General features: G+C 38.7%; 1 protein-coding gene across 7 annotated transcripts in view; it reads left to right on the top strand.

Moving 5' to 3' along the window:
• The first annotated feature begins 6,445 nt into the window (after positions 1-6,445).
• fcho1 (FCH and mu domain containing endocytic adaptor 1) overlaps positions 6,446-9,047 on the top strand; it is a 52,562-nt gene continuing 49,960 nt past the window's right edge. For all 7 annotated transcript variants that reach the window (XM_069718127.1, XM_069718123.1, XM_069718122.1 and 4 more), the window contains exon 1: positions 6,446-6,524. The gene's annotated coding sequence lies outside the window, so the exon portion shown is untranslated. The remainder of the gene's footprint in view (positions 6,525-9,047) is intronic.

Raw genomic sequence — 9,047 nt, 5'->3', positions numbered from 1 at the left:
GTTGGATCCGGTCTAATTAAAAATGTGATGATCTCACAGGCTGGAGGGAAGGTCCACCGGTCCAGACCATAGGTTCAGACATCATGATTCCTCACAAACAGCTGGAAGCACATCAACACACATCTGTGCCAGACAGACAGTTGACTTTACACACGTCTGAGCACTAGAAGAACTAGAGGTTGTGACAAATGAGAGAATTGGACACTCTCACATCCTCCCAGACTTTTAAAGTTTTTCAAATCAATACCGTAAGAGCTGAGGTCAAGTAATTTCTTTTCATCTCTTTAAAATGTTATTTTATTGTTTATTTGGATCCAATTTTGTACTGTTTTGGCAACACATACTATTGCTTGAGTCCATTTTAAAATAAAATACATTAAATCAGTATTCATTTGCATTTACACAACAATATATCTATAGAATCTTTTAGGGTTAGGGTCAATTATTTAATGATAGATCAAAGATAAAACTAACTGAATGCTTTTACAGCAGTTCAGATTCGACTATTTAAATCCTTATTCTTGGAACTGGACAGCTTTATCCAGCTGTACTCCAATAAAACACTAATGTGGGAAAACAAAATACTATTTAGCCAAAAAGTGTCTAGTGGTCAATAAAAAAAATATATACAGGTGTTGAGCAATGAAATGCTGGCTTTGTCTTAAAGTTTCGGAGATACAACTGAGGGACAAACAGGAATGAATTCATTCTCTGCTTTCAGCCTCGGTGGCTTCTGACTCTTTCAAAAGAAGCTGGAGTGACCCCACAGCAGTTTGTTTACAGGATGTGACCACATTAACACTGATGCTGTTTATTCTCAGTGCTTTAATGTGTCCCCTTTTTTCAAGTAAAAGTGGCAAAATGATCCAGAAACTAGTAAGAGTATAACACAGATTACAAATTTAACCTAAACAGTTTGATAAGCATTTTGCTTTTCTTTACTTTTGACCCCTCATTTATCTGTAAACCTCTTCGGTGGGTACTGACCTTCAGGTCGGGAAACATGAGGTCACATCAACACTGATGCTGTTTATTCTCAGTGCTTTAATGTGTCCCCTTTTTTCAAGGAGTAAAAGTGGCAAAATGATCCAGAAACGAATAAGAGTATAACACAGATTAAAAATTTAACCTAAACAGTTTGATAAGCATTTTGCTTTTCTTTACTTTTGACCCCTCATTTATCTGTAAACCTCTTCGGTGGGTACTGACCTTCAGGTCGGGAAACATGAGGTCATTTGTGTTAGCATTAGTATTTATTTTCATAATGATATTTTAGTCAGCACATTTACATGCATTTAAGACCTTGGTCTATGTAGACATGTATTACAAAAAATATGACTACATTTAACTATAAATGATTTTAAATTTAAAAAAAAAATAAATATATATATATATATATATATATATATATATATATATGTATAATATAGATATAACTACATTTGGTTGTGATTTCTTTTTGGTTTAAACAATTACTGTATAGTTGTTGTTGTTGTTTTTTTATTGTGAGGGAACCACAAACAGGATCCTTGTTACAGCAGTGATTACTGTGTTGATGTATTTTTATAATTGTGGGCTGGTATTTTGTGGTTGGCAGTGTTGATGGACCATATCATGCCTGAGATATTTTCCCATCATGTCATGGTCCAATCAGAAGAAAAGTGCTCATTAGTGTACTTGTGTCAAGACAGTAATGATAACAGCATCTGGCTGAAATGACTGCACCTACCAAACAGTCAGGTAAACACAGACACCCACGCAACAGTTCCCGTCTACAGCACTGTGAAAAAAGGAAGCATCAAGTCCCTGTCAGCCTAATTTGAAAAACCCTGAGACAACTCGTGCAAGGCTGAGAAGTTGAAGTTGAAAGTTTAAAACTAGAGTTAGTACGCCCCCTTGTGTTTAAAATTTACAGTTCTCGTCTGCATTAGTGTGACAGCTGCACATCTTAGATGCGCTCGTTGGAAAAATTACCTTATTAAAGTGTGATAATTAAAAGTTCTGCAATGTGGGAGTCATGGCGGTGAAACAGTACAAAAAGCAGTTTCATCAATTCTTTCAGCTTTTGTTTGTGAATTTAAACTGAGTATATTTATGTTTTGGACAAAACTAGAAATCTTATGACATCACCTCGAGCTTTATTAAATAGAATAGAATTTTAATACCAAAAGTTATTAAAGAAAATAATCTACAGATAAATCAATGATTGAGCAACCGCTTCAGCATCGTTCTGTTTGAATGCTTTGTCTTAAATGTATTGTTCTTTCCCTGTTAAGTTGAAAGGACGTCATCTGTATTTCTCTGAAGCTTCATGTATATGCGTGAATGTGCATAAAACTCCTAACAAATGTTTAATTTGTGCATTGTACTTGTATTAAGTAAAGTAAACAGACTACAGTTTACAAAAATATTTTTAAGTGCAAGTCGTGCTACTGAGTTTAAACTGAATGCTAAACTAAGCATACAAGAAATAATGTATCAGTAGTAGGTCAAAACTATAGTTTGGAGGTATTTACAGATCATCTGCAGCTACCTTAGCCTTGGTTAGGTATCTGTAAGTAAGTAGGACAAAATATATCACTTGTGGATGGAAAGTTATCTTCAAAATTTTAATTCAAAATTTAAAATCTTAGAGGTGTTTCTTCTTTTCTTTACAAGAAGGATGATGTGCCATTTTAATATTTTTTTTCTCCGTCATTCACTGACATGAGCTGTGGTGTCTCTGTTCACCTTCCCTGCAGGCCAACAAGCCCATGGAGAGTCAGACACCTGGCACAGAGGAACAGCCAGTGAAAGGCAGTAATATCAGACACAAAGCGCTTATTACCACAGATGGATGTCGTGCACGCTGGATCTCCTGGGGAGATTAGAGGACCACTGATGGGAGAGTGAGTGAGTTTTTCTGGACCCAAAATTGTGTGTGTGCTTTGTGAGCAGTGGAGGCCATCTTCTGTCTTGGCAGCTTTAATCAGCCAGCCTGTTCAAGCAGGAGTTAAGCTGATTTGAAAGAGCCTGAACAGAGGCAGAAGCAGGGAGACCCACAGGAGGAGAGGTGGTGCACAGCATGTGGGTGTGCACACTAGGCCTCATTCAGTTCTTGCCATCTTCCGAGTTGAAGAATAGACTGACAATAGTAACGTAGCAACATTCTGGCTTTGCACCAAATGTTTCTGAAAAAATGAACAGGAAATAACTCAACAATCTCAGCCTGCTATCATCAGAGTACAGGCACAGCACTTTAAATCGTAAACCTCCCTGCATCTTTTCAGTTTGATTCTTGTTATCATTCAAATACATTTCCACCAAACAGTCTTAATTAGTCAGTCAGAAGAAGACAGCTGTGAAATGACGTAACGAGCGGCAGCCGTTCATCTGGCATCTGCAAAATCTGGCTGAAATAATTTAAAAAAAAAACACGCCTGACCAAAAGTGTTTGTTTGCAGTGTATTTATATGATGAATGAGAACATGATCAGAAAGAACCTTTAGAGGGAGACAAATGAGAGCGCACCGGCTGGTGTCAGAGGCAACACTCAAGCAGGATAAGAATAGGAACACCAACAGGTGGCAGGGACTGGTGATGCATAATTACCTTCTACAGCACTACATTATATTTGGAGATTTTACTATAGATGAAAAGCTAAAAAAATTTTTATCCCCCGTTTATTTTGTGTTTGCAGACGGAAGGAAGGAACACTGCCAATCATGCTGTTTACAAAACGTTTGGGTTTGGGTCTATATGATCTGAGTTTTATTTTCTTTATGTCCTGTGTTAACTCAAGCCCTCACAGATATCTTAAAATATCTTGGTTCTAGCTCAATGCAAGTCTAAAGTGATGACAATCTAATTCAACCGTCTCAGTTACACCACAGAAAATCGACAATAACTATACCCTGTGTCAAGCTACACTTCCCCGTCTTTGACATTATGTTCTGCTGCACCCTCTATTGATTTCAATATTGCATCACTAAACACCAAAGCAGGCATCAACACTTCCAGCAGAGGATTCTCACTGCTCACATCTTTGATGTGTAACAGCACCTGAAAGGACAGAGGAAGGTGCACAGCAGTGAGCCACAACAGCTGTGCCTGTGGCAGAGCTTTTAGTATCAACCACAACACCAACAGCTGCACTTTTCTCTTTTTTTACCTCTCGAAAATGTCCACAGACATCCTCAAAACAAAAGTGTCAAGCTGCAACCTCTATGTAAATGAATTCTGTAACTTTTGCACTGAATATTCATCAGCACCCACATTTTTTTAAATTCACTACCTGTTTGTATGAAGCAAGTACAACAAAATATCCCTATGTGCAAGATAGTGCTGTTTCTCTGATTCAATTCTCAATAGATACTTATTTTAATACAAACTAACATAAAACACTACTGACCAGTTTTTGACGTATAAATATTTGATCCAGTAACCCTAATCTGTCTACTACAATCTTACTCAAATAATTCAATTTCTGCCCAGTTGCCTCTTTCAGGTTTGTAGTCAGCCTCATATCAAATATTTGTTGACTCCTGTTACATGGACATTTTACTGTAAAACATGTGGCTAACAGTCAGCTTAAAATACCTGTGTCATAACAATTAGACTGTATTATTGTTTACTTTTCACATCAATATAATTATTCACTCTTTGAATTACTAGGAAATAAACTGTCAACAGTGTCTGAAATCACTGCAGCAGTGTTGAGATGAGCCATAGAGCAGCTGCAACCTAAAGCTGTAAGAGGGTTTCTGTAGTATGTGCTCTGTGAATCCAAGCATCCGCACTGCATCTCTATGATGCCTGCGTGGCCTTTTGGATTCAAATGAACTGCTCCACATGTATGTTACAGGCCTCATTGTGGAACTGATGGATGCGACTGCCTTCCCCTCTCAAAGTCAATCAGCCTGGCGCCATCACCTCCTTCAGGCCCACTGTCAGCATCTCAACCATCTTATCTGACTTTCATGGGGAGGTTGGCATGGAGGTAAATATATTCTTGTCAGTTGCCCGCTGAAATACATTCTGCCTGTATGATAGCATCACTTTTCAAGCTGCACTCCTGTCACATGCATACATTTGGTGATTTGCAGGATTAGATATGTTAAAGCTGTAAAAATTAAGATCTTTTTTTTTTTTTTTTTTTTTTACATGCGAATCACAAAATAGGTGCTTGCTAAAATGTGAACGACTTACTTGCAGCTTACTGCTTTCAGCCTATACACAACTTGGTATTTATACATTTATTTACAGCCAAAAAGGTGAATATTTATTTGTTGGCCTGAAAAATGTGACGTTCCTTTTGACCTATCCAAATCTTATCTACACTGCAGCTAAGATTCACTCCGACAGTGACATCAGATGATAACTCAATGCTGTGACGGTGTTTTATCCTTAAACTATAACTTTTTTCCCCCTCAGTTATCTCACTGGTACATTGGGTATAGCTGTGTGTGTTGACTGCAGGTCATGTCTGCCCCAAAGATATAAAACAATAGAACAATTGTGTTTTGGCTTTAGATTGCACCTGTCGTGACTGTATGGCATAGGCGCCTGTACGACCCACAGGGCCTAACTGCACGGACTAGAAGTCAATATGATAGATGAGCACCGGGGACAAAGATAAAGCTCTGCTACCGTGTTTTCCTCTTATCTCCCCTGCGGCCTGAACTTATAACCGTTAAAACCTCTCCGAACTGCTCCAGGGTCACTCAAAGATCTTTACTTTAGATTACGTTGTGATTTCAAACATTCCAAAGATGAATAATATTTTGATTGGATGAAATGGTGCACCATTAAAAACAGCAATCTTTTATTTGAGTAAGTGTAAACATGTTTGACTTTAAATCCAGGTTCAAATAAAAAACCTGGATTAAAAAGATACAGGACAAAAACAAACAAACAAACATTGCAGACTAGTGCATATGTATAGCCATGTGTGAGCGTGCATACACTGATACGCCACTCTACTCTGTACTGTATATTTTGGCATATATGTCTGTGGATCCATTTGTAACGGACAGACTAAATATACAAACATAATATACTGTTCATAATATAAGAACAAGAGGTTTTTTTTTTCCACTTGTAAAGTTAAAAAAGGAGGAAAACTGTTATGTCCGTAACACTGAATAAGTCCGAATTTTTGTATTGGCAACATTAAATAAGGCAAGTTACAGCTGACTGAAGTTAGTCTATATTTTGTTTTATTTTGTTATACAAACGCAAAGTCCTTCATTTCATCGCTCTGTATTTTATGGGCGTTACCCTGAGAAAACGTGACCAACGGGCTGCGGCTATACACTCTTAAACCCGCCTCTATGTGGTTGCTATGCCTACTAGAAGTCTCTCTCTGATTGACGGACGAAGTATCCAATCAGCGTCCCGCTGGGTGGGAGTTTGCGCTCACTGAAAACTGCCTGCTGAATTTCTACTACTAAGATCAAACCGCTCCCGGTGCGCACGAGTGCCGGACCGACGCAGCCGAAACACGGGAGATGGGAAATGTTCTGTAAGCCGAAAACTCTGTCCAGGTAATAAACCGCTCTTCGCCTTTTCTGTCCGTCTCCTCTCTTGCTCTGTGACTTTCATTCTGAAATTGACTCGAAAGACCGCGCTGACGCCGGGCTGTAAAAGATATCGCGACACGCTTGTTTGACATCGGGACGGAGGGAAATGTTGCTAACGCTGAAAGGGGAAAAACTTGAGACAAGTGCTTTGTGGGTTTAAAATATTGACGTGTGGCCAGAATCTCAACTTTGTCTTGATTTCCGTTGAGAGGAGTTTAAAACAAGCACGATGTACCGTGGACGGTTCCGGTTTTAAACAGGACATATTGTCATATAATATGTTTTACGATCTGGCTCCCCTCTCAGAGGTTGTTTTGTGATGCTACTTTGCTGTCATTTTTTTTTTTTTTGGGGTGGGGGGAGAGAGAGATGTGGATACGATTTCACTGCTTCCAAAGGATTTTCTTGAATTGTAAGGCAAGGTTGTCTTTCGTAGTGAGTGTTTTACTTGAAAAGTTCATGCAAGCACGTAAACCCATGACATAAGCCGTACCAGTAGAGGACGTTCAGGCGAATATTGATGCTGATGTCCCATAGTTTTAGCAACATGTGCTGTACATTTCAGCTGACACAAACATGATGCTGCAGATGTATCTGAAATCAGCTGATTGTGACACTTGCAGCTTTGGATATGACTCACCATGCATGGGCAATGGCAGGTATTTGTTTGCCTTTAGATTGGTACCAAACTTGGAGACAAGGGCCAGCTCTTATTTACAAACCTCTATTCAAGAAGGATCAGATTAAAGAGAGTTTGTGGACTTCTTTGGGCTGTAATTAGATCATTCAGATTCATACTGTCTTGAATTGAAATGCAGTATTTTGATGTAGTTATATTTACAGACAGTGCAGGATCATCAGGGTCTTTTTAGTAAGAGACACAATCTGCTCACTCCTTAAATCAACATAAAGGATTGATGCTTGTCATGAGTCTTTTAATGAGATTAACAATGAGATTAACTTAACTGTTATCAGATATGGGTAATGTTTGAAATCATTGAAATAAAACCTGCTGACATTATCATGTTTAGTTCTGATTTTCAATTATAGGTATAAAGATGCCTGAAACCGGTGGCCTGCTCATATGGGACCACAACTTTCCTGATTTGAATCTGGACGGTCTCCTTTTCGGTCTTCACATTTCCTGTGACTCTGTGCTGTAGAGCTGCAACAACTATGGTTTCAACAAGATAATGGTTTGTGGCCTTACCGTACTCTATGCTGTCAAATAAAAGCAGAATCTGATAAAAAAAAAAAAAAAAATCCTCTTTAAAAATGCAGATTGCTTAACATTTGCTCACCAAAGTATGCTTCCACTTTGTTTAATTCTGATTGAAGTTTATTGGGTAAAATCTTCTCAGCAGTCTGAGTTCAGGGTTATTTAGCTTTCATTGCGTCACTTTTAGGAGGTGCAAGTCAACCTCCGTCTGCCTACACCAAAGAAACAAGCCTGGAATTCCCCTTTGACTGCCTGGTAGCTGTTTAGTTTCTCACCCTGACATTTGACTTAATTTGCAGACAGCTATAGCCTAAGCAGCACAGCGTTTGCATCTTCACGGCTGTAACACGGCCGTCTTCTTGTGCTACGACGGTCTGTCTGCTGCCGGCCTCGTTTTTCTCCCTCAGTCGCTCAAAGCAAATGGCTGCAGTTGAGAGTTTAATGCTGCTGGGTCTTTTGATATCAGAGAGGTAAACAAACTTGCACCCTTGTGCCTCGACTTCAGCAGGAGTTAGACCCGTTCCCTCCTGAATGCGGAGAAAGTGAGACCGGGTGAGTGGGGGTGAAGAGGAGTTTCCTATCATGAAATAAATAAAAATGAACGCTGGGAGCTGTTCTTTCTTCCCTCTCTCTTTAAAGGCACAATCTTGACAATTTGATGTACGACAATTTGAATATGAATGTCTTTTTTCTGTCCGTTATCTCTTCACCCATGAAGGACATTCCTTAAGAGTTGTTCCCTCCAGTATCATCATGAGGTTGTCCTTTTTGGCTCATAGTAAACTGTCTCATAAGCTACTGAATGTGTTATGAATACAATTTCCTGTAGTTGTTCATGGTCCTTGTAAACTTTTGTGATCCTCAGATTTCTTTTTTTATTTGTTGCCATCAAAGTGTCAGTTTGTCTAACACTTTGATTTATGAGCCTCACAAACCTTCCAGCGTGACTACAGACTATTTTCTAAGCTATTCATCACTGATTTATTTTTCGTTGCATCCTTGTTTGTGCTTTTGTGGATGATTTAGAGCTTTTGATGGATTTAACAAACATCTTGCAGGACAAAAGCATCTAGAATCTAACAGTGATTATTAAATATATTGATGTATTCTTTGTCTTTGAGTCGAAGAGGGGAAAGCTCTGCTAAGTGAGTTTACTTCTGGATGGAAGATATACAAGACATTATCATAAATATTGAATGGTAGCATATTGCATACTTCTACTAATATTCCACAGGAGCAGTGCCAACACTGGAAAAAAAAATTACATT

Source organism: Brachyistius frenatus, unplaced genomic scaffold, assembly GCF_029030835.1.
Source record: "Brachyistius frenatus isolate BFR_SWC_R1_liver_20210118 unplaced genomic scaffold, ASM2903083v1 Contig_186, whole genome shotgun sequence".
In the NCBI taxonomy this organism is placed as follows: domain Eukaryota; kingdom Metazoa; phylum Chordata; class Actinopteri; family Embiotocidae; genus Brachyistius; species Brachyistius frenatus.
The sequence above is the reverse complement of the archived record's forward strand: the minus strand, read 5'-3'. Positions and strand labels throughout refer to the sequence as shown.